At 40.6% G+C, this 20,943-nt stretch overlaps 1 protein-coding gene and 1 pseudogene across 3 annotated transcripts in view; both read left to right on the plus strand.

Annotated features, from left to right (window-relative positions):
* Positions 1-20,943, plus strand: part of ST6GALNAC3 (ST6 N-acetylgalactosaminide alpha-2,6-sialyltransferase 3) — a 526,582-nt gene that overhangs the window by 419,966 nt on the left and 85,673 nt on the right. The gene's annotated exons all lie outside the window — the stretch shown is intronic.
* On the plus strand, positions 15,927-16,804 carry LOC132001929 (small nuclear ribonucleoprotein G-like; annotated as a pseudogene).

Raw genomic sequence — 20,943 nt, forward strand, 5'->3', positions numbered from 1 at the left:
AATAAGTTAGAAAATAAATGAATAAATGACTACATGATGTTCATGGTCATTGGCTTTATTGGCATCTTGGCATCTTTTACATTATAAACTGTATTGCTTTTAAAAACAAAAACAATTGTATATAATATTAGAGGCAAATATTTTGTTTCTTTATAGAACCTGGTATATTCTATGCCCTTAAATGAAACTTAAGCGATAATAAAAACAATTTTTCTCCAGCTTCTAGGATTTCTCAAAGAGAATTCTTTAAAAATGAAGGACTTTAATCACCTGCTCCCTTTAGATTTTATAGTAGTTTAAGAAATATAATTTTAAATTCCTGATATATATGTCAGTTCTCTCCTAACACTTATTTCCCTTTAGAAAAGAAGAAAAAAAATCACATGAGAAGGAAAATTGAAGAGAAATGTTACCTAACACATAAAAAGTCACACTTTTCAAAGATTATATTTCCATTTCTACATAATATGCTCTCATTATGAAATCATCTGTGTGTTTTTGAGTCATAAACAAGACACTGAAAAGAAAATGAATAGCAATGAAAGTGGCTTTCTGGAAAGTGACATCTATTCCAATCTCAGAAAAAAAAAATGAACCTTCTGAAATATTAATTGATCATAATAAAGGGCCAAACTTTAGATAAACAAGGAGTCAGGGAGTATTTCCCATAGGCCTGCAGCTTGTTGTAAAGGTACCTATGAACACTGGCTTTGAATTTAAATTTAAAAGTAAATAAAAGTAGATCAGGCTATCAGACTGTCAACTTAAAAACTTCAACTGGGAATCTCATGTTTCTGTTCCTTTGCAGTTGAAACACAGAGTAGGAAAATACATAATTATACTAGAAAATAAAATTGCCATGATTCCTGGCCATTAGAAAGGCATTTCAAAAATATCAGCCTCTGCTTTCTTCCCAGACTTAGAAATGAATTACAGGTATAGATCATCCCAGGAGTCAATGAATAAATGCCCAGTTATTGTGGCAGTTTCCCAACTCTGTCAAGAGACCCTTAATCTAATGTCTTTTTCGTAACTGGTATAGGAGACGATGCCACAATCTACAGAGGTCCAGTCCCGTTTAGTCTTTATATTCTGCACCTCTCATTTGATTTTGCACCTGAGTATTTCCTTTTCCATGAGACTACCATTTATGTAACTTGTTTGCAAGAAACAAACCAACTTATTCAGCGTAGTTCCTTCAAACACCAAACTTTTATTACCAGAGGCTTCAAATGGACACCTCTCTGGAATGGGCCTCATCCGTGTAGAGTTCAATAGGGAAGAAGATGGTCAATTCCCAGTTCAAGAGTAAATGCCAAAAACAGTGACAGATTCAGTAGCTATGCAGTGTGTTAGAGTATTCAGAAAGACAGGCCTAACCTTGCTTCACCTTTACATTGTGTTCTCAAGTTGTCCCCACTGTATTTGGAAGAGCATAAACTTAGAGCAGTGAAGGCTCATCTTAGCACTTCCTTTGCATGTCTTTCCCTAATGGTAGGGCTTCCCTTTTTCTCCAGCATTTCTCCAGCATCTCCTGTGGTGCACAGCATTCCCCACTTTTCTCTGTGGATCGTGGGCACACAGCTTCCATTACCAACACTGTTTATCAAGCAGTGAGGCAAAATTACTTAGAATCTGGTCTTAGGAACCTAAATACCTGTGGATACAACTTCAGGTAGTTTCATGCCTAAAGAGCAAGCAGGAGCCCTTTCCAGATATTCATGCATGAAGCTCATTAACAATTCCTTCTCTCAGTAGCTGAAGATAAGTCTTTTAATTTGAAGTGGCCTTAACACTAATGAGTCATGTCATTACTCTGAAATCCTTTAAGTTGTCGGGTTTTCTTTCATTGTCTTAGTGAGGTAGAAATTAAGGACAGCTCCCATTAGCTCTCTGTATTTCCTGAAGCATCTGCTCATAGTTACAAATTGATCCATCCTAAATATTTATTTGTCTGTAAATGTCATGGAGTCAACACTGCACTTTAGACATTTTTCCCCCAAATGCAAAGTTTCTTTTAAAAGTTCTGTCAATAACATCATTTGCAATTTAAATACTTTAAAAATATGATCCTTCCTGCTGTGTTTTTGAATACTTCCTTCATATTTAATTGCTATAGACACTTTAGTTCCTAATTAAACTTTATTGTTTATGATGTTGCAGTCATTAATAGACATGATGGGGGGGGGAATTGGCTGGTTCTAGTAAATTCTCTGGCTGCTAATTCTAGTCTGAATCTTAATACCTTCCATAGCTATAATGAACTCATGGGGCTGAGAGAAAGATGGGTAGAAAGTGAGACACAAAGCAAGTACATAGTTCATGTTTTTGAGGATTTACTAGACATTCTGGAAGACAAGCTTGAATTGGACTTGAATTGAATTGGACTCGTTGATTTGTAGGGGAGATTAGCTTAGAAATAGCATCTCAAACACTTGCAAGATGAATATCTTCATTTTTCAAGGCTCCTTTCTCCAGCACATCCCCAGGTTTTGCACTGGTAACAGAGAGAGCATATATTGTGCACACAAAGCTTGCCTCATCCTCGGAGCCTTAAATGACTTTTATCGTGAGAAAATGGAGACACTTGATGAATCTGATGGGGTTTGGTCATGGAAAGATTTGCTATGAACCATTGCACCAAGGTTGAAATGCCCAAGAGGCTGACAAGCTTATTGCCCATTTCGGAGATTAAATAGTTTTGGAAAAATTTTCTCCCCTGGCAGTTGTAATTGTGTCTGTGAAATAAGTGTTCATTCTGCTTGAGCACCGTGGTTTGAATGCTTCCTTCTATATTTTCCCCCAGTGGATTGATTCTAAAAAGGTCTGCTCCGGTTTCCCCGTACCAGTGCAAATTAACCCATGAACTTGATAACACACCTCGCAACCCCCGCCCCCACATCCTTGCCATGTCCCATGCTAATGGGTAATCAGAGACACTGCCAAGTCCCTTTATCATGGATTATCTTTGTAGCTGTTTGAAGGCAGGGAAAGGAGCTGAAAAATCTTCCAGGTTAATGATGTGGTTATAAGAAATGGACAAAAGCTACTATCAGTAACCTTGGGAGTCTTCAGCTGCCAGAGGAGCCCCATGAGTAGAAAAAGTGGTCTTTGTTTGTTGGGACATCCAAAGCATGCGGGCCTCAGTTGCCCCAAAGTAAAATTAAGTGAGGGTAGTATCTCAAGAAGAAGAAAGAGGGTACACGCATAAAAAACATAGGATCATGACAGACAGTTCACCTCTCTATTCCCTGACTTTGCCCAGGGTCAACATTGCATATTAGTCTGCTAACTGTTGGAAAACATCTGACCTTTTGGGTGATTCAGAATGTTTCTGTTTCAAGGGGGTGGATAAAGATCATTATTTTTTAACACAGACTACACCATATTTCCCGTTCTCAATCAACACCTAGAATTCTTGGATATACCATTACAAGGAAGCCTTAGTATCATACCTCAAAATTGAGTGTGAGAGTATCAAAGAAACCTGGAGACAGTTAATATTTATTTCTGAATATTCACTATATCCCTAAGACTGTGCTGAGTCTGTGAGTGATTATTGTACTTAATCCTATAACAAGTCTATAAAGTAGGTTGTGGTATTATCCTGTGGAAGCTGATAGAGAGCTGAGCTCACACGGTTAGGAATTTGTTCAATCAATTTGAACCCAGGTATTCCTGATCCTAGAATGTAAGCTCAAATTATAATCCTCTACTCCCTTCCCTTTAATCCTTGGTACCTTGAGGAAGGAGGATGAGCTAATGCCAGAAATAATATGATTCTCTACTAACTAGAAATATATTCTATATGGGAACCTGGATTGGGTGGGTCTGATCTTTATGCCATTGTATTAATTGTGATGACATGTCACTAATTTTGGAAATGTTTTTTGGTGGCTCCAAAGCATCCTAGGATGGTGTTTTTAGCCCTATTACCTTGTTCATGTACCCTTCTCTCTCTGCTATTATGAAATGGCAGCACTGATCAGCATCCAAGCCTGAGGAGAAGCAGATGCAGTCCCAGGGTATGAGTGAAATGTTCAGACGATTGGTGGAATTAGCTCAGCATCACATCCAAACCTAGAGCCAACTGTTAGCCGAATGACAAGAGAACATGAAGGAATCTAGGCTGAATGTGGCCCAAGTCACACTGGATGTTAACTTTAGGTAGATCGTTTTTGAGAAAAGCAGAAATTAGAATGGGCAACAGAACTTGGAATGTAAGTACAAAAAGATCATGAAAATGTACAGTTAGAAGCATGTCTTAATCAGAGGAAATGACCACAGATGAGGTCAAGTGATTGGTGTATAAGCGTTTGAGGTTGAAGATGGCAGGTTGATTGCTATTTTCTTACATGTTAACCAGTTGGAATGGAGTAATTATTATTATATGGATTTTTGTGTGTTTTAAGTTTGTGTCAAGGGCAAACCTCTCCAGAGTCAGAGGATATTCCTTTCACATTCACTGCCTAATAGTTTCCTTCATTCTTGGCTGCATGTGTTTCCTTGCTTGGTTTATCCAATTCTGTTCTTCCTTCCCTGGTCCACCGAAGTACTTACATACGGGAAGGAAGGGGGATCAGGGGCAGGTGCAGACACCTTCCCTGTCTCACATGGATCTTGTAGGGATTAATGAACTAACATATTCTAAAGTGATTTTAAAAGGTGAAGTGCTATATAAGTGTCAAGCATGATTAACTAGCAGCCAAGTTATTAGGCACCTGAATATTATGCATCTTTTCTGAATTTTAGGAAAATGGATGTGCATATTCATTTTCAAAAGCACTATTATTTAAATGATATTCAGGCATTCAAAGAAAGTCTAGCCCAGTTCTAATTATCTCTACTTTGCTCATACCAGTCATGTAGACCTTAAGAGTGGCGTACTTATGCAACTGTGAGTAAGACAGATCCAATCACCAATCTTGCGGCATTTGCAGTGCACTGGGGGAAGAACACACAGCATAATACAAAATATTAGTTGCCTTTCAGCCTTCACCTCATCCTTCTAGCACAGGAGCTGTTGATGCCTGATGGTTGGGAATGTGAACTTTGGCCCAGACTCTATTCCCAGTGCAAACCCTCACTCTACAGCTAGCTAAGTGACTTGAGGAAGTTGTGTTACCTCCCTTTGCATTAGTTTGTTGATGTAAAAACTGGGAATGATAATAATTCCAGTTTTATCCTTCATACAGATAGGATGCTCAGAAAAGCAGTTCCAAACATGTGGCAATTGCTTGTCATTAATTATAACTTGTCATTAACAGTAACCAAAGCATGTTGTGCCCGTGGATAGAGAAATAATAAATAGAGAAATAGAGATGGTGGTGATTTTGCTAGCACTCCTGTGACATTTGGCAGTTTACAGAGCCATTGACTTACGATATTAACCTGTGTTTTTGCAGCAGTAGCTGTTTGCCTAGATACCCCACAACTTGGTGAGTTAGCTTAGCAGAGTGGTAGCTTTTATTTTTGTCTCATTTGCTCAGCAGGGGTGGAGCCCCCTCCTGGTAATTCCCTCCAGCCACTACCTTTTACCCTAGGTACAAAATGGACACAGCCCCATGCCTGGTCAGTCACAGACTTCTCGTCCTGTGGTAAGCATGTGAGCCGGCACAGCCCATCGGAGACTTCTCCTGGCTTACTAAAGAAGGATTTGATTTGAACTTGGAAGAAAAAACAGCTTTGCCTCTGGGTCTGTGATTGTAGAAGAATGTAAAATTAGAGTTAAGAGTGGCTGGATTCATTCAAGTGAAGAAGAGATGGCTGCAGTAGGAGAGAATGAAGCCAGAACAGAACAGGGCTGAGCTGTGAGATGGAGGAGGAGGGAGTTCTGGTGGTTTTGAGTCTTGATTGTAGCACTCAAAGCCCAGGTCCCAATCCTTTGATTTGGTCAGAGAGCCTAATATCCCTCCTGGCCATAAGAGCTAATGAACTTATTCTTTGTGTTCTCTTAAAATAGTTTGAATTGGTTTGTCTTTTGTAACTTAAAGAATCCTTACATAACAAGCAGGATAATGCACCCATTTTATGGATAAGGGAATCGAGGCTCAGAGAGGATAAGTGATCTGCTCATGAAAACCACAATACTAGTGTTTTTCAGAGCCAGAACTTCAAGTTTCAGGGCATCATCAGGTCGTGGCTCTCCACAGAGCTAATTCATTCACTGGTTCATCAAATATTTGTTCAGTCATGGAACAACAGTCTAAGGCAAGCTGTTTAGGGAGACAAAGCGAATGATCTGCAGGTACCCCTGGCTCTCTTCGGTGCTCCTGTCCACTCTCAGCTACTGCTGGCCCAGCAAGGGGTGAGAAATCGCCGAGCCAGTCTCCCTGTGTTTTCCACGTTGCTCCTCCGGTGAAACACAAGTCATGCCGTACGTGTCAAACACTTGGGCCTCTCAGAAAATCAATTACCAATCTTGCCCCTTCCTTTAGAAGCAAGCTTTTGTTTTTATTAGCATGTGTAAATATGGAATAACTTCTGAATGCAAATATGGATGCCATTTTATTTTTCTGACATGTTTGGAAGCAGCCCTGGGCAGGGTGGCAGTGAATCAGTAAACATCATGGGTACACGACACTGGGAATTCATCAACTGTGCACACGCCTAATAGGCTTCCGCCATATGTTCCATAATAGCATGTTTGCTGACATGGGACTGGGCTGCCCGATAGTATGACAAAGCTGCCATATCAGTTTCCTGATGTATAGCAACAGGCTCTGCTAGCCAGATGTAGAAACCCAGCAAGGTCATTGTAGGAGTAATTTCCATTTTGTGTGCTTCTTTTCCCCCTCATTGACTGTAAGAGAATGTGATGTGCCTCATTACAGTGTGATTCCAGGTGCATAACACAATAATGACCTTTATGCGAAAGACTGAAGTTCACGTAATTGATAAGATAGACTCCCATTTTGTGATGTTGGAAACCATTAGCTGGAGGCAGAAACCGTGTTAACTTCTTGACATAGGAGGTCACAGGGTCAAGGTCAAGGCCCAGGCTGCAGCCATTTCTGGGCTTAGAAGAAAGAGGGAAACAGTGCTGCCTGGCAGCCTGAGCACTTGCAGATTTCCTGTGAGAGCTGGGAGAGGTCCTGGCGCCTGTGGAAAGTTAAGGGAAGGCCTGGGGATCCAGATGGGAAGTGAAGGAGTTGCAGCAGGTCTGCAAGGAGATGGGCCTGAGTGCTGGGCTTCTCCACATAGGACTGCCATCCTAACCATTGCCTCCCTTTCTCTTTTCAGGTCCTTACTGATTTCCTCTGCTTTGCATCAGACCCAAAATTATACTGTCTTTCCAGAGGCATTCCTTCTTTTTCTCTCCTAGATCTTAGATTGTTGGTGCTCACGTGGGAAATCAGAGATTGGTTGTGGTGTCTTTACAATGACCTGGGAAAATTGAGGATTCCATTTTCACCCACCCAGGGAATAGGTTTCCTGGCAAAGCCGTGTGTGGCTTCTGTCCTTTAGTAAAAACGGCCAAACAAATCACGTCCTTCTCTTAAAACACAATTATGGCCAGTGCGTTGACCGGCTTTTTATTAAACACCCATTTACAGATGGCATTTGAATACCTGAAGCCATTCCAGACCTCAGGACCCTTTCTAATGGTGCGGCAGCGTACTTGGGAGTCACTCATAACCAGCTCTTGTTATTCTTGCTCGTTTTTCTGGTTTTGCTCTGAGGACACGGTGTCTCGTATCTCCTACAAACTACAGGAACCCAAACCTAACGTAAAAAATAGGCAATGAACACGGAAAGTAAAAAGTCACACATTATCTGAAATCTAGAGCTTGTAATTAAAGAAAGAAGCAAAAAAAAAAACCAGAATGAGAATGTATTCGGTCAGACAGAAAGAGAAGTGGGGATTTGAGGATGTTAAGCAAAAGAAACAGAATACCTAAAATGATGAATAAAGTGGCTTGTTTGTTTATTTACATCCCTGGAGTTCTAAGCATCTTGGCCTGACCACGGGTTAACAGTTTTTTTAGGAAGGGCCTGTTGTGTGCGTTTATTGACATTTGATTTCCAGAGCTTCTAGCTCAATCAGGGACAAAGGCTTTATGTTTCACTAATACTCATAGATGAATAATGCCTTTTTAAAATACTGCCAACTCTGCTGTCATTTCAGGACCCCCCGGGACTCTCCTTATTAGGATGGCAGGCGAGCGAAGAAATGAGTTGGGCCGGGAGGTGGCAGGGGTTAATTTCATATTTGTCACGAGATCTTGCATGATTTCCCTAAAAGATATTTAATTTCCACTGGGCATAATAACTTGCAGCTGCCGGAATGTGCTGTATACTAGTGGCGAGTTCTTGTCTTTGGAGATTTATGCAAGTTGTTATTTAAAAATAGAGATCCGGGAGTTACAGCTGGCTAATTCGTCTACCACTAAGGAAAGCTCAGCAAGTGACCCACTTAACTGTTTCCAGGAACCACAGCCACGCTGAAGCGAACTTTCAATAAAGTCCTACCCAAAGAACCAAACAAATACATCCCTGTGACATTTCGTGATCTCCTCATAGTGTGGCCGTCACTTCTTCATGACCCTTCCTTTACCACAAACACCACTCCCTCAGTCCCTCATCCCTACATAGTTTGAATTCCTAGGTGGACGACCTGTGTCCTCCATCCCAAGGACGGATGTTAGACGCTGTCAGGCTCTCCTTCCTCTGTCTCTTCTCTCTGTATCACTCACCTGCTCAGCCAACGCTTTCAGGGCATGGTCCTGCCATATCAGCTCCTAGACTCAAGTGATTTCCCACTGGAGCACCAACAATCTAATCTGCCTGACTCTAGAGGGCTCCTATAAGACACCCAAGCCATATATAATCACCCATAGTTCCTCTGGTTTCTCCACATGCACCTTCCTCTCCCGGCATAATGGTCTCTCCCCTCTCATACTGTCCCTTTGCCCAAATCGCCTTTCCATTCTTCTCTCAGCACGAAGATTGTCAATCGGTCCTGCATTGGTCCACAGTGCTTACCGCAGGCCATGGCGAGTTTTCTCCTTGGACATGACAAAAAAGAGTTGACATAAACAGGTCATGACACATTTTTATTGTGGGTCTATGAGGGCCCTGATCTTATTTTTAAATCAACCAATTAATTAATGTATTATATTTATTCCTCTGCCCTTCCCCCTCTGTCTAGGCAGGCATTCTATTATGTTTTATGTACATTTTTTGATGGCATACATCTTTGGCAAATAATTACCATTGTTATGTGTGCTTGTACTTGGATTTACACATCTGTTCCTTCCTTTACTCACTGTCTTTTAGAGTCTGTGCATGTCTTTCAGTCTGGCTACTGCGTACCCCATGGTAGGCAACCATCACCTTTACCTCTCCACTTTCTCCAAGATGTACATGGCACAGGTTCCTCCCACCCTCTGGATCTTCCCTTCTCTGAAATCCTTTGGTATTCATTTGCCCTATAGCTTAATTATATGCTAATGTTTGTTGTTTTAATTTTCCTGTGAGTTTTTTGTTTTCTCTTTGTCTTTTGTGTAACTCCTTGGAGATCAGAGACCATGTCTTGTACTCTTCTCTCCCCTACTCTACCCATCCCCATCTCTGCAGACCTTGTTTGGAGCTTGGTGCATAATTGGCACTCAGTAAATCCTTGTTTATTCAGTGAATTCAATAGCATGACTCCATGAGGGTGTTTTTTCTTCCTATTTATACCCCCAGTATCTAAAATGGTGCCTGGCTGGTTGCAGATGATCAGGGGATTTGTTTGAAGCAAATGGGTAGCTTATCTTTCGCATGAGAAAAGGAATTTGGAATAGTAGTATATACAGAGGTCAGGATACTACATTCTAGTTTCTAATCAGCCGCTGAATAGGTATGCAGCACCTGGCATGTCAGAGAGCTTCTGTAGGTCCTGGTTAAACTGAATGATTTCACAGATCCTTGTTCACTCTAACTTGCTAGGCTTCTGTGACTTCCCTAACAATTTTTCACCATGAAGCAAGAGAGTCTTCAATATGAAATCACCTGCATGGAATGAATACAAAACAGTCATACTCAAGGCACTAGAGCATGGGGGAGGGGAAGAGATGAGAGCATATCCTATGGGTTCTGATCTTAGGCTCCCAGAATGATTAGGAGGACAAAAATCTTGCCACCTGTAACATGCTTAGAAGAGTGTCTGACATAAAATCAATGCTATGTAAATCTTTACTATTATTTTTATAAATTTATAAAAATCTACTAGCCTGGACAACAGTCTCTTGTATCGCATTTGGAAGTCTGGTCTTCATGTTTGTGCAGACAAAGCCAAGAAATTCTAGTGTCCTTGCTGAAATTAATAGTTCTATTTTATAGAACAATAATCACAAGACAGCACCCTGATTTCTTTTAGACCCAAACTGTTGTCTTTTTGGTAATGGGCAAGTTCTAATTTTTATAGCTTTTGTAAGATGAAGCAAAGGAATAATATCTTTCAAGATCGTGTAGCAGCCAATAAAGATGCTAGAACAAGAATCCTGAGTTTTGTGTTAACTATCTATCAAAAAAAAAAACAAAACTGTTTTTCTGTAAAGCAATCTGTACAGTCTATAGTTTGACTTAGAAATGAAAACAGAACAGGAATGTGTTAATATCTTTGCTAATGATATTTTTTTCCCTTTAGCAGGGAAGAAGTAACTAAATAATCTAATTTGCTTTTTCTTATCTTTAGGGAAGTGAATTCAAATATTGGACAAACCATTATTAAAATTCTAACAGCATTTAATGCATGAGCTTGTTTTTTGCCATAAGGTTCCTTTTTCTCTAGGTCAAGAGGTAAAGCTATTTGTCTAAAAGAAAAAACATTAAGTGCATTGGTGATGGGTTACAGGTTTTATAACAACTGTATTTGCTTCATGAACAAAAATAGCATTTAATAACTATTTTATTCTATTCAACTGGGCAATAGAAGTCTTAATCAAACCATTTCACTTTAATACTTTTACATTTAAAAAATCCAATTTGTGAATTAGTCTGTTATCTAAAAGTTAAGAAAAAAATCAGGTAAAAATACAAAATGGGAACTGGGAACTCCAGATGAACTGGCAATTTCTGGACCAAGGAAAGATTAAAAATTCTACTCAAAAAGTTGGAGAAATAGATATGTAAAATGTTCCATTAACAACAACAGCACAGGAAAATAACTATGTATCATTGGTTTTAGAGCTCAGAAACAGGAGTAAACTACGACTTACATGTTGAATGGGGAATTTTAAAACACATCTTGTGTTTTTGCTTTCGTTTCTGGGTTTTGGTGGTGGTGGTGGTGGTTTGGGTTATTTTTGGACTCATTAACTTAATTCAGGAGAGTACTATAGATTTATATTAAAATAAAGATGAGCTGTTTTCTTTCTGTGTTGTGTTTCTCTGGTAGTCTCAGCTAAAGCTGCCAATTATTTCCATATGGTATAAACTGAAATAAAATACACATTTTTAATAGCCAGGGAGGATTGGCATGAAAATTAAATGAGCTGTATGGGAAAGACAATCTAAAAAATCTGAAGTCCTAGACACATATTTGTTTCTGTTATTATTGTACTTAGTAAAAATCAGAGCAGTGTCTACCATGTTTCAGGACCTGCTTCGGGCACTGAGGAGTCAGAGAAATAATTATACTCATCTTTACTTTCAAGGATTTATCATTATATAGGCAAACAGAGAACGTCATGGTAAATGCAGTGGTAAATGCAGTGATAGAGATATGTAAGGTGCTTAGGAGAATAGAATGGGATCCCTAAGTTTTTAGAGTCAGGGATGTCACAGAAAGTTAGGAAGAGGAGAAGAAGGGAGTCCCAGGAAGAGGAGATGGCGTGAGTGTAGCCTTGAGGTGAAAAATAGCACAGTGTATTCTGAGTTAGTAAAAGGATCAGTATGACTAGAGCTTAAAATACCGAGCAGAGAATAGCAAAAGATGAGTCTCAAGAGAGCAGATTATGGAAGGCCTGTATATTTTGTGAAAAGTTCAGGTTTTATCCTGTTGGTGATAGAAACCCAGTGAGGCCAAGGCATAACATAGGCACTTGGAGAATACGGAAGGTGCATTCGAGCGCCTGAGGACGATATTGCTGTAGTCCAGTTGACAGACGGTGAGAGCAGAAACTTAAGCAGGGAGAACTGGATAGAACAGAGAGGGCAAATCTGAAAAAGAGAAAAGAATAACAATGTATGGTGATAAATTTTGTGAGCATTGATGAGGATGACCCTCAAGCTTATAGTTTGACTGATTAGGTGATTTGTAATATAGTTTATATCCAAAATACTGAAGGAGAAACAGGAAGAGGGGATGATATAGATGTTCATTTTTAGGCATGTTTATCTCAAGATTTCTATAAGACATTCGATTGAAGGTGTTCTGGAGGCAGTTGGATATATGACCTTGAATTGTGAACAATGTATCTGGGTGGGAAATTCAGATTTGTAAGTCAGCAGCATAAAAGTAGTAGTTAAAACTCTCAGAGGAAAGAGGTGAGGGCAGATGCCTAAGAATGCCAAATTTCAGAAGTTGGGCCAATGAGAAAGCCAAGAAAGACACTGGGAGGGGACAGTGAAATGGGGTATGAAGGAACCCAGAAGTGTGTCATGTCGCAGAGATCAGAAGAGTAGAGGTTCAGGAAAGTGCTAACATCCCAAGTGAAACCAAAGCAATGAAATCCAGTATAAGGACTTATATCCTATAAATTTAGAAAGCCGTGACTTTAGGGGACTTTTTCAGAGCAGTCTTTGCAGAGAACTTTGGATGGGAGGAAATAGAGGGATAAGATGGCAGCTAGAGGAAATGTATTATCAGGAGTGGGTTATTTTAAGAATAGAGTAGTTGAAGTAAGGTTAGAGGCTGAAGAGAATGAACCAATAGTGGGAAAAGGTAGGACTCTAATAAAACAAACACACAAAAATTCATGTAGTACATTCCCGAAGGAAGTGGGAGAGGTGGCAGAAGCCGAGGGGAAGATCCCTAGGAAAGGTTGACATAAACTCTTAAGCCTCTGAGACCAGTAGGACAGCTGGGAGGAAGAGAGAGGGCGACTGGGGGGAGAAGGAGAGGTAGGTCATGTTTCATGGCTTTAGGACAAATGTCAAAGTATTTACTTATTTTCCTAAGGACCACATACAATGACGTAGCAGATGAAATCTTCAAAAGTCCCTCATTATCCTTTTCAGGGTTACTCTCCACCAGCCATTAAAATATTCCCTCTCTACCCTCGGTTCTCATGCTGCTCCTTTCTTAACTCCATGCATGTGGGCTTTTCTCCAGCAGTGCTGGATTCCCCAACACTTGGGATATTCCCTGAGAATATCCACTCATTGTCCTCATTCAAGTAAATTATAAAAGACTGCATTCCAAGATATAAATAACTGATATTCCAGGAGCACTTGCCCTTTAGATGGATATCTGGTTCTCGGGGGCCTTACCTTCTTAGTCCTCACCCCTCTGTTCAACCTTTCTTCCCACACTGCTTCCAATGCACACTCTCTGCTCTAGTCACACTCTAGTCTTCACTGTTTCAAAAAGTGAAGCCCCTGCTCTGGAAATTAGAATTGGAATAACATTTAAACAGGGAAGATTTTCTGAGTCATCCCCTTTGTCATGCCTGACAGAGGAACTCCAGAGGCAGCTCTGTACAAAAGGGTGCTTTGGTTTCTGACACAGCATATTCCAATATATATAAAGCTTCTGCCCAGTAGAAGATTGAAGCTACAGATTAGGAATACTATTTACCCCTTCTGTACTAATAGAGGCTTAGGAAAATTTAAATCAACATTGCTTTTTTAAAATGAGGCTTTAATGCTATTCACTGGTTAGTGTTACTAGTTACTAGTTACTATTCACTGTTTAGGTCACAGAAGCAAAGACAAAGCTCTTTCCTCTTAAAAAATAAAAATATAAATAGTAATTTTCATTATGTCCAAACAATCTTCAAATGAATAAAAGGGGAAAAAATACCTATAGGAGTTTCTTGGGTTCAGCATCATACCTAGATGCCTGGCTCTGCCCAGGTACTAGGTCTGCCCAGGCAAGTAGTAAAATACCCCAGAGTCTCTGGTCTCTGCTGAGTCTGGATCTAGAATGGACAACTTCATGATTAGGGCATTCTGGTTTTAGAGTCAAACTGATTTGCTTCCTGTTTACCACTTACAAATCATGAGACATATCTCAGGGTTGTCGTGAGGATTAAGTGTGATCATGAATTTAAAGGGCTTAGCTTTCTTGTTAGTACATAGTAAGTTCTCAATAAATGGAGGCTTCTATTGAATTATTACTATTAATAATTCATGCCCTGATTTAAGAAACTGCTTAACTGGCCTCGGGCAGAGGCTGGGATTGCTTTCTCATCCAGCTTCAGCTAGATGGCTATGAAATGATAAGTTTCCTTTTCAGATACTTGCACATCCTTGCCTCTCTCTCACCACTGATGCCTACTGTCTGTCATCAGTTAATGATTGGCCACTTAAGATAATCGTTTCCCTCAGAATCAAATGTGCTTACATTCGGTGGCACCCACTGTAGTGCACTTAATTTAGTCCAATAATATGCATCTCGTAGATAGGCCCTGTATAAGTGAGAGCCATAATGATAAGCTATGTCCTATTTGTTCATTTTGAAGAGACTCATTAGGGACAGTGGTCCTCAGTATTAATGAAATGATAGTCTAATTATAGAATTCCAGTTGCACATACAAGTGCTAGAATTAGAGCATTTGCCACCTAACAGGTAATGTCATTGTCTACAGCTTGCTGTTGTCCCCTTTTTGGATGCTTCCATCTTGGTCCAGATCTCATCCTATCCTTGGGCCTCTTTTGGAATTCCTCCACCTTCTGAATCCTGATAAAAGCCTAAGCTATAAACAGCTTGCTTTTGGGTGGAACAACTCATGCCTGAAAAGTTGATAATGATTTCAGAATTTCTTTTAATTGAGTTTTTAATTACAACACAGCAAATATCCCATTCATATGTAATTTTGACAAAGATGACAAGCAATTTCATATTCTTTGGAGATCATTTTACAAGTGTGGGAGCCTATAGTTAAATACCAGCTGCCTTGTTTTTGGACAGGAATACCTGACAACCACTTACTCAGGGAAGATCGGGAACTAGAGCATCTGGATCTCAATAAATTATTTGACAGAACAAGTGCTATAACACAAGCTGCTACTGGGAATGTATATCTGATTGGCTGGCTTAGAATCTCACTTTTCTAATTTATAATCCACATATTATGAATTGGGATACTGTATAGCCAATGGGCATATGGGCAGGTTTTACCATAAATAATTTTTTTTAGATTATCAACACAACAGATAAAATATACAAATAAATTCTTCCAAAATGCAGAGCTTTAACTTGAGATGGGTACCATGATTCTTTTATTCTTTTTCTCCTTTGGCTTTTACTTAAGAGTTGTAAGAGCCCATGCTCAGAGTCACAGAGCTCCAGAAGTGCAATTAGACCAAAGAAACTGCTGCATCCCAAAGAGCGGAGAACCAGTCCAACAATTAGCTGGTCCCTACCACCACCTCCCACAGGCTTTCAGAGGCCATTTGCACAGGCCATTATAATATCTGGAGGTCTCAGATGAGGCCATGGAGCAGTAATTCTAAGACTTTGGATTTCGGAGACCAGGAAAAAGAATTCTTACTTGGAGTTCTACTAAGGATAGTCACCTTTTTTATTTTGCCAAGTAATGATGTGCAAATTTTTTTTTCCTTTACTCGTTTGTTAATTTGTGAATATTAAGTATATACTGTCTGCATCTACTAAAGTATGCCCTGGGAATGCAATGAGAAACAAAGCTAGATAGAATCCATGCCCTCGTGCCTTATCATTGTGGTGGGGGAGAGAGTTATTAATCAATTATACTAATAGTTATAAAATTCACATTGAGATAAGGACTATGAAGGTTTTGTGAGAGCACATAACACATTAATTTTATATGGACAGAGAAGGGCAGGGAACTCTTCTTTAAAATTGTGCTTGGGGTTTTGGAGACATCTTTGAGCTCACCGAGTAGACACCATGAGCAAAGCTTACCCTCCTGAGTTGAAAATATTTATTGACAAGGAATTATCACTGAAATTAAATGGTGGCGGATATGTCCAAGGAATATTGCCGGGGTTTGATCCCCCTATGAGTCTTGTGATAGAGGAATGAGTGGAGATGGCAACTATGGGAACCAGAACTCTGTGGGATGGTGATAATATGAGGAAATAGTGTCATCATATTAGAAGCCTTGGTATGAGAATAAATTATGAGTGTGTTCACTGGAAGAAATCAATTGCTTCTGAATATCCTCCCTCTATAGCATCTGCTTTACTACAATATAAAATTTGGGCCATGTGCATTTTCACATTGAACTTCTTTTGTTAAATAAATTTTTGTAATAGTAAAAAAAAAAAAAAGAAATAAAATAAAATTGTCCTTGGATTCAGCCCATGGTAAGAATTTTTAACTTTATGCTAAGAGTTACCTGGATGTCACTGGACAAGAGAGAAGGAGGAGTGGCAAGAGTGAGATCACATGGAACAGAATGTCAGTGCTGTCAATATGATTAGTGTGACGGCCATGTGATGGTGAGTAGTTGGATTTGAAAAATATTTTGGAGCTAGAATTGCTGAGGCTCATTGATAAATGAGGGGATGAGGGAAGGAAGAGAGAGGTATTAAGGATGACTTCATATTCCTGCCTTGAGCAACTTGCCATTTCATATACCATTTACCAAGATAAAGGACCAAGAGAAGGACAGGCTGAAGCAGGAAGGGACAATCCAGGGTCCCTTTGGGGGGTTTCTTAAATTTAAGGTGCTTGTGAGACATCCAGTGCAGGCAAATACATGAATCAGAAGTTTAGAGGAGTATTTTACTACTAGATACACATTTAGAAGTTATCAGCATATTGATGATGTTATGTCATGGGGTAGATAAGATTTCACAGAAATAAGCATTCTGGAACTTAGAACATTTTTGAGGCTTGATACAGAAGGGGAAATCTTTGGAGCATTTTTCTATGAAAGTGATGACATTTTGAGACCCAAAATAGGAAGAACATAATATCCGTTCTTTAAATTAAAGACATTTCATCACATGAACTCCTCTCTCCATTGGCCTTACCATTCATATTTTGCTGCAGAATATTGAGAACTTTGTCAAGGAGCACCGGTTGCAAACCACTACCCTGGAGTCTATGTCAGAGCTTTGGGCAGGAAGGACCTCCTTTTGGTAGCAGGAGTTCTTTTTTTTTTTTTTAACCGAGAACAAAATTTTTATTTCTTTTTTTTTCTTTATTTTATTTTATTTTTTTATAAATTAATTTATTTATTTTCAGAAAAACAGTATTCATTATTTTTGCACCACACCCTTTTCTCCATGCGATCCGTGCCCTCCATAATACCCACCACCCGGTACCCCAACCTCCACCCCCCCGCCACTTCAAACCCCTTAGATTGTTTTTCGGAGTCCATAGTCTCTCATGGTTCACCTCCCCTTCCAATTTCTTCCAACTCCATTCTCCTTTCTAACACCCCCTGTCCTCCATGCTATTTGTTATGCTCCACAAATAAGTGAGACCATATGATAATTGACTCGCTCTGCTTGACTTATTTCACTCAGCATAATCTCTTCCAGTCCCGTCCATGTTGCTACAAAAGTTGGGTATTCGTCCTTTCTGATGGAGGCATAATACTTCATAGTGTATATGGACCACATCTTCCTTATCCATTCGTCCGTTGAAGGGCATCTTGGTTCTTTCCATAGTTTGGCGACTGTGGCCATTGCTACTATAAACATTGGGATACAGATGGCCCTTCTTTTCACAACATCTGTAGCAGGAGTTCTTATCCATCGCAGCTTCATTGACCTCTTGGACTCTTCACACTTAAGAACCCATCTGGGGTTTCTAAATTAAAGTAGCACAAAGAGTGAATAAGATCCTGTAGTAGGACATCAGTTCCCTCTTCTCCTGAAATGCAGTTCATTACCTCCTACACACTCGGTGACATTCCTAAGTCAGAGGGCTGCATTGGCAATTGGAGTGGGGTTATAGGAGTGCTCAGGGTCCGTCAGAAAGATATCTCCTGCTCCTGTCCATCAGAGCATTGGCCTCCATCACCTTTTTCTTTGCTAGTGGACCTAGTAAACATTTCTGAATGATCTGATCACAATGTTCCAGACAGCCGTGGTCAATCAGATTGAATGTGGAAGTTACTGTGATACTACTACTAACAATAATAACCATTATATCTTCATACTCGCAACGGTTATTGAGAATAACATTGTTAACCCTTTGTGTCATGCACCCTGTCATGCCCATACCTCATCCTATGTAAGCCCTAACTACAGTTTAGAAGGTTGGCTCCATTTTACAGATCAAGATACTAAGACTGGAACATTGACTTCCCAGGTGTCCATGTCATTATTGTTTTTATACTGCATTGTAATCATATGCTGTGCTATTATCCACTATGGTGGAAACTCGCTGGGACTCTATACTTCTCCTGTTTGAAACCTAGCACCTAATGGTGCTTGGCACATTTAAGGGGCTGGTTAAATATTGAAGATCGTATATACTCCTTAGTGACAGAAGCCTTTCAAAGGGCGGTGATTGTGTCTTTCATGATTTAGAGTCTCTCACAGGCTCTAGCACAATTCTCCATAAATATCCGGAAGGTTGAATATGTGGGTTTTAAGTTGGCCGAAAAACTGGAAATGAAGAACGTTCGGAGGGAGCTGCTGGAGGGGGGATGACCACGGAGGGAGGATTAAGAAGATGTGCCGCCTAATGAGCTGTTGCTGCAACCGGGGGTCTGATTCTTATTTAAGCATTCTTATTCATGACCTGGGTGGAGAAAAGGAAGAAGCTGCGCGTTTTTGAAATTCACTAATAATTCCAATTTAGAAAGTATCGTGAGCAGCTCAGGCAACAGAAATAAAATGCAAACGACCTTTGAGACTTGAGGTATGTAGGCTGGGAATAATAACTTTGTGAGCATTTGAAAAAGGCAAGGCAGTGCATACACCTGGGGGAAGAGAGTCCAAACACAGAGCTGATCTCTGGGAAGCAGACGCCACAGCGCAGTGATGCCAAAGTAGGCCCAGGGGGCATAGTGGTCTGCAAATTAAATTCAGGCCAGCCAGGCAGTCTGGCAGGATGAAAGGGAAGGCCAGGTAGAGGCTGCCTGTGCAGAAGGGCACGGAAGAACAGTTCCTCTGTGGACACTTCGAGCCGAGCAGCACCTGGCACCACGCGCTCTGTCCCCACCACCTCATTACTGGGACAGCTCAGGCAGTTTGGAAGAAGTGCAGAGAATAGCAACAAGAATGAATGAATTCAGGGAAGGACGTGGGTGAAAGATTAAAAGAATTAGATGGGCTACAGTTTAGTTACAGAAAGCTAAAGGGAAGAGGAGGGAGAGGGCGGAAAATGAATAATAAATAACCAAGTCTACTCTAAAATAACCAAGTGGAAACGTGCAGAATACCCATCAAATTGAGACTTTTCAGAGGAAAATGGACATTTTCTTCCAAGCCATGGGCTTCTTGCCTCAACTGGCACTCTGCCTACCCAGGTGCTCAGTAAATACTGTCTTGTAAAATAACCTTCATTTGCCAAGAGTGTAGGATCCAGGAAATAGACCAATAGGAAGCACATTAGAAAGTCAGCCAACCCTTCCTTGCCTTAGTGCCCAGTGAGGACAGGATTAAAGGAACTAGATTTCTGTTGTGTTATTCAGGTCAGACTCTTTTTTCAACAATGACATTGCCTCTTCCCATTCAGATAAATAGAGAACAAAATAGAAACCTCTGTAGCACAGGGAATGCCCAAGACACGGTTGGCTAGCCTTTGGTTAAATCCTATCACTGCAGTTTCCTTTATGTCAAGGGGACTAGAGAGATGCTAATTTTTTTCCTTTCAGCTGATAGAGGAGGTAGGTGGGGAGAGCTGTACCTCTGGACTACAGGCAGACTTGGTGGACTTCACTTCTGAAGGATCAAACACACAAAAATCCAAGTAGATGGGTTAGGGGTTAATTCTTTGTGTTATAAAAAGTCCCTGAGAACAGCAACTAGCTGGTGCTACGGAGTCTATTGTTTTCAGATCATTAACTCCCCAGTTCTTAACCTGAGATAGTCAGATACCAGATTCCCAGCCAGTTGCAAAGCAGTCCCACACCCAGTATTAAGCTCTAGCCTCAGTGGGCTCCGTGGGCTCCTCAAGCAAGCCAGCCCTCTGAAACATGCTGTTTCCGTCTCTGTGGGGCTCGTCTACCCGCCCACTTCCCTGCTCCATTCTTGCTCTCTGCAGGGTTGGCTCCCTCTCCTTCCTCTCCTCTCTATTTAAATGTTGCCTCTTCTAGAAGCTCTCTGTTCAGAATGATTTTGCCTCCAAATAAGAGGAAATCTCCTTAATAACCAGCTGAAAAGAAGTTCAGTATGAACAGTCCAACCCAACCATGGTTCAGCCGTGTTGTCAGGGACCCGGGAGGCCATATGCTGTGGGGATAGAGCATCCCTGTGCTCTACCCCCACAGCATATGGCCTCCATCTTCATCATCTCACGATGTCTGTTCCACCCCCAGGATCACATCCTGCTACAGACAGAATAGCGTGGAGAGAGTTAAGCGGGGGTGAGGGGTGGGGAGGTTTATTTCTAGTGAGGCTTTGCCTTTTTATTCAGAAAGGGCCACTCTCCCCAGAGACTCCTAACTATGTCTGATGGGTTAGGACTGTGCCACATGCAAGGGAATCTGGAAAATGAAGATTAGCTTCCCAGCCTCTATAGCAGAAGGCGGCAGGGGGTAGGGTGGTGTGGGTAACTTTCAGGTAGTCAGATCTCAGTGTCTGTCACAGTATCTGCCCCTTGCCCTGCCCAGTTATTCCATGCCATACTTCCCTACTTCTCTTCATGGCATTTATCATGGTTTGTAGAAGTACATTTGTAATCCC

This window comes from Mustela nigripes, chromosome 14 (assembly GCF_022355385.1).
Source record: "Mustela nigripes isolate SB6536 chromosome 14, MUSNIG.SB6536, whole genome shotgun sequence".
Classification (NCBI taxonomy): domain Eukaryota; kingdom Metazoa; phylum Chordata; class Mammalia; order Carnivora; family Mustelidae; genus Mustela; species Mustela nigripes.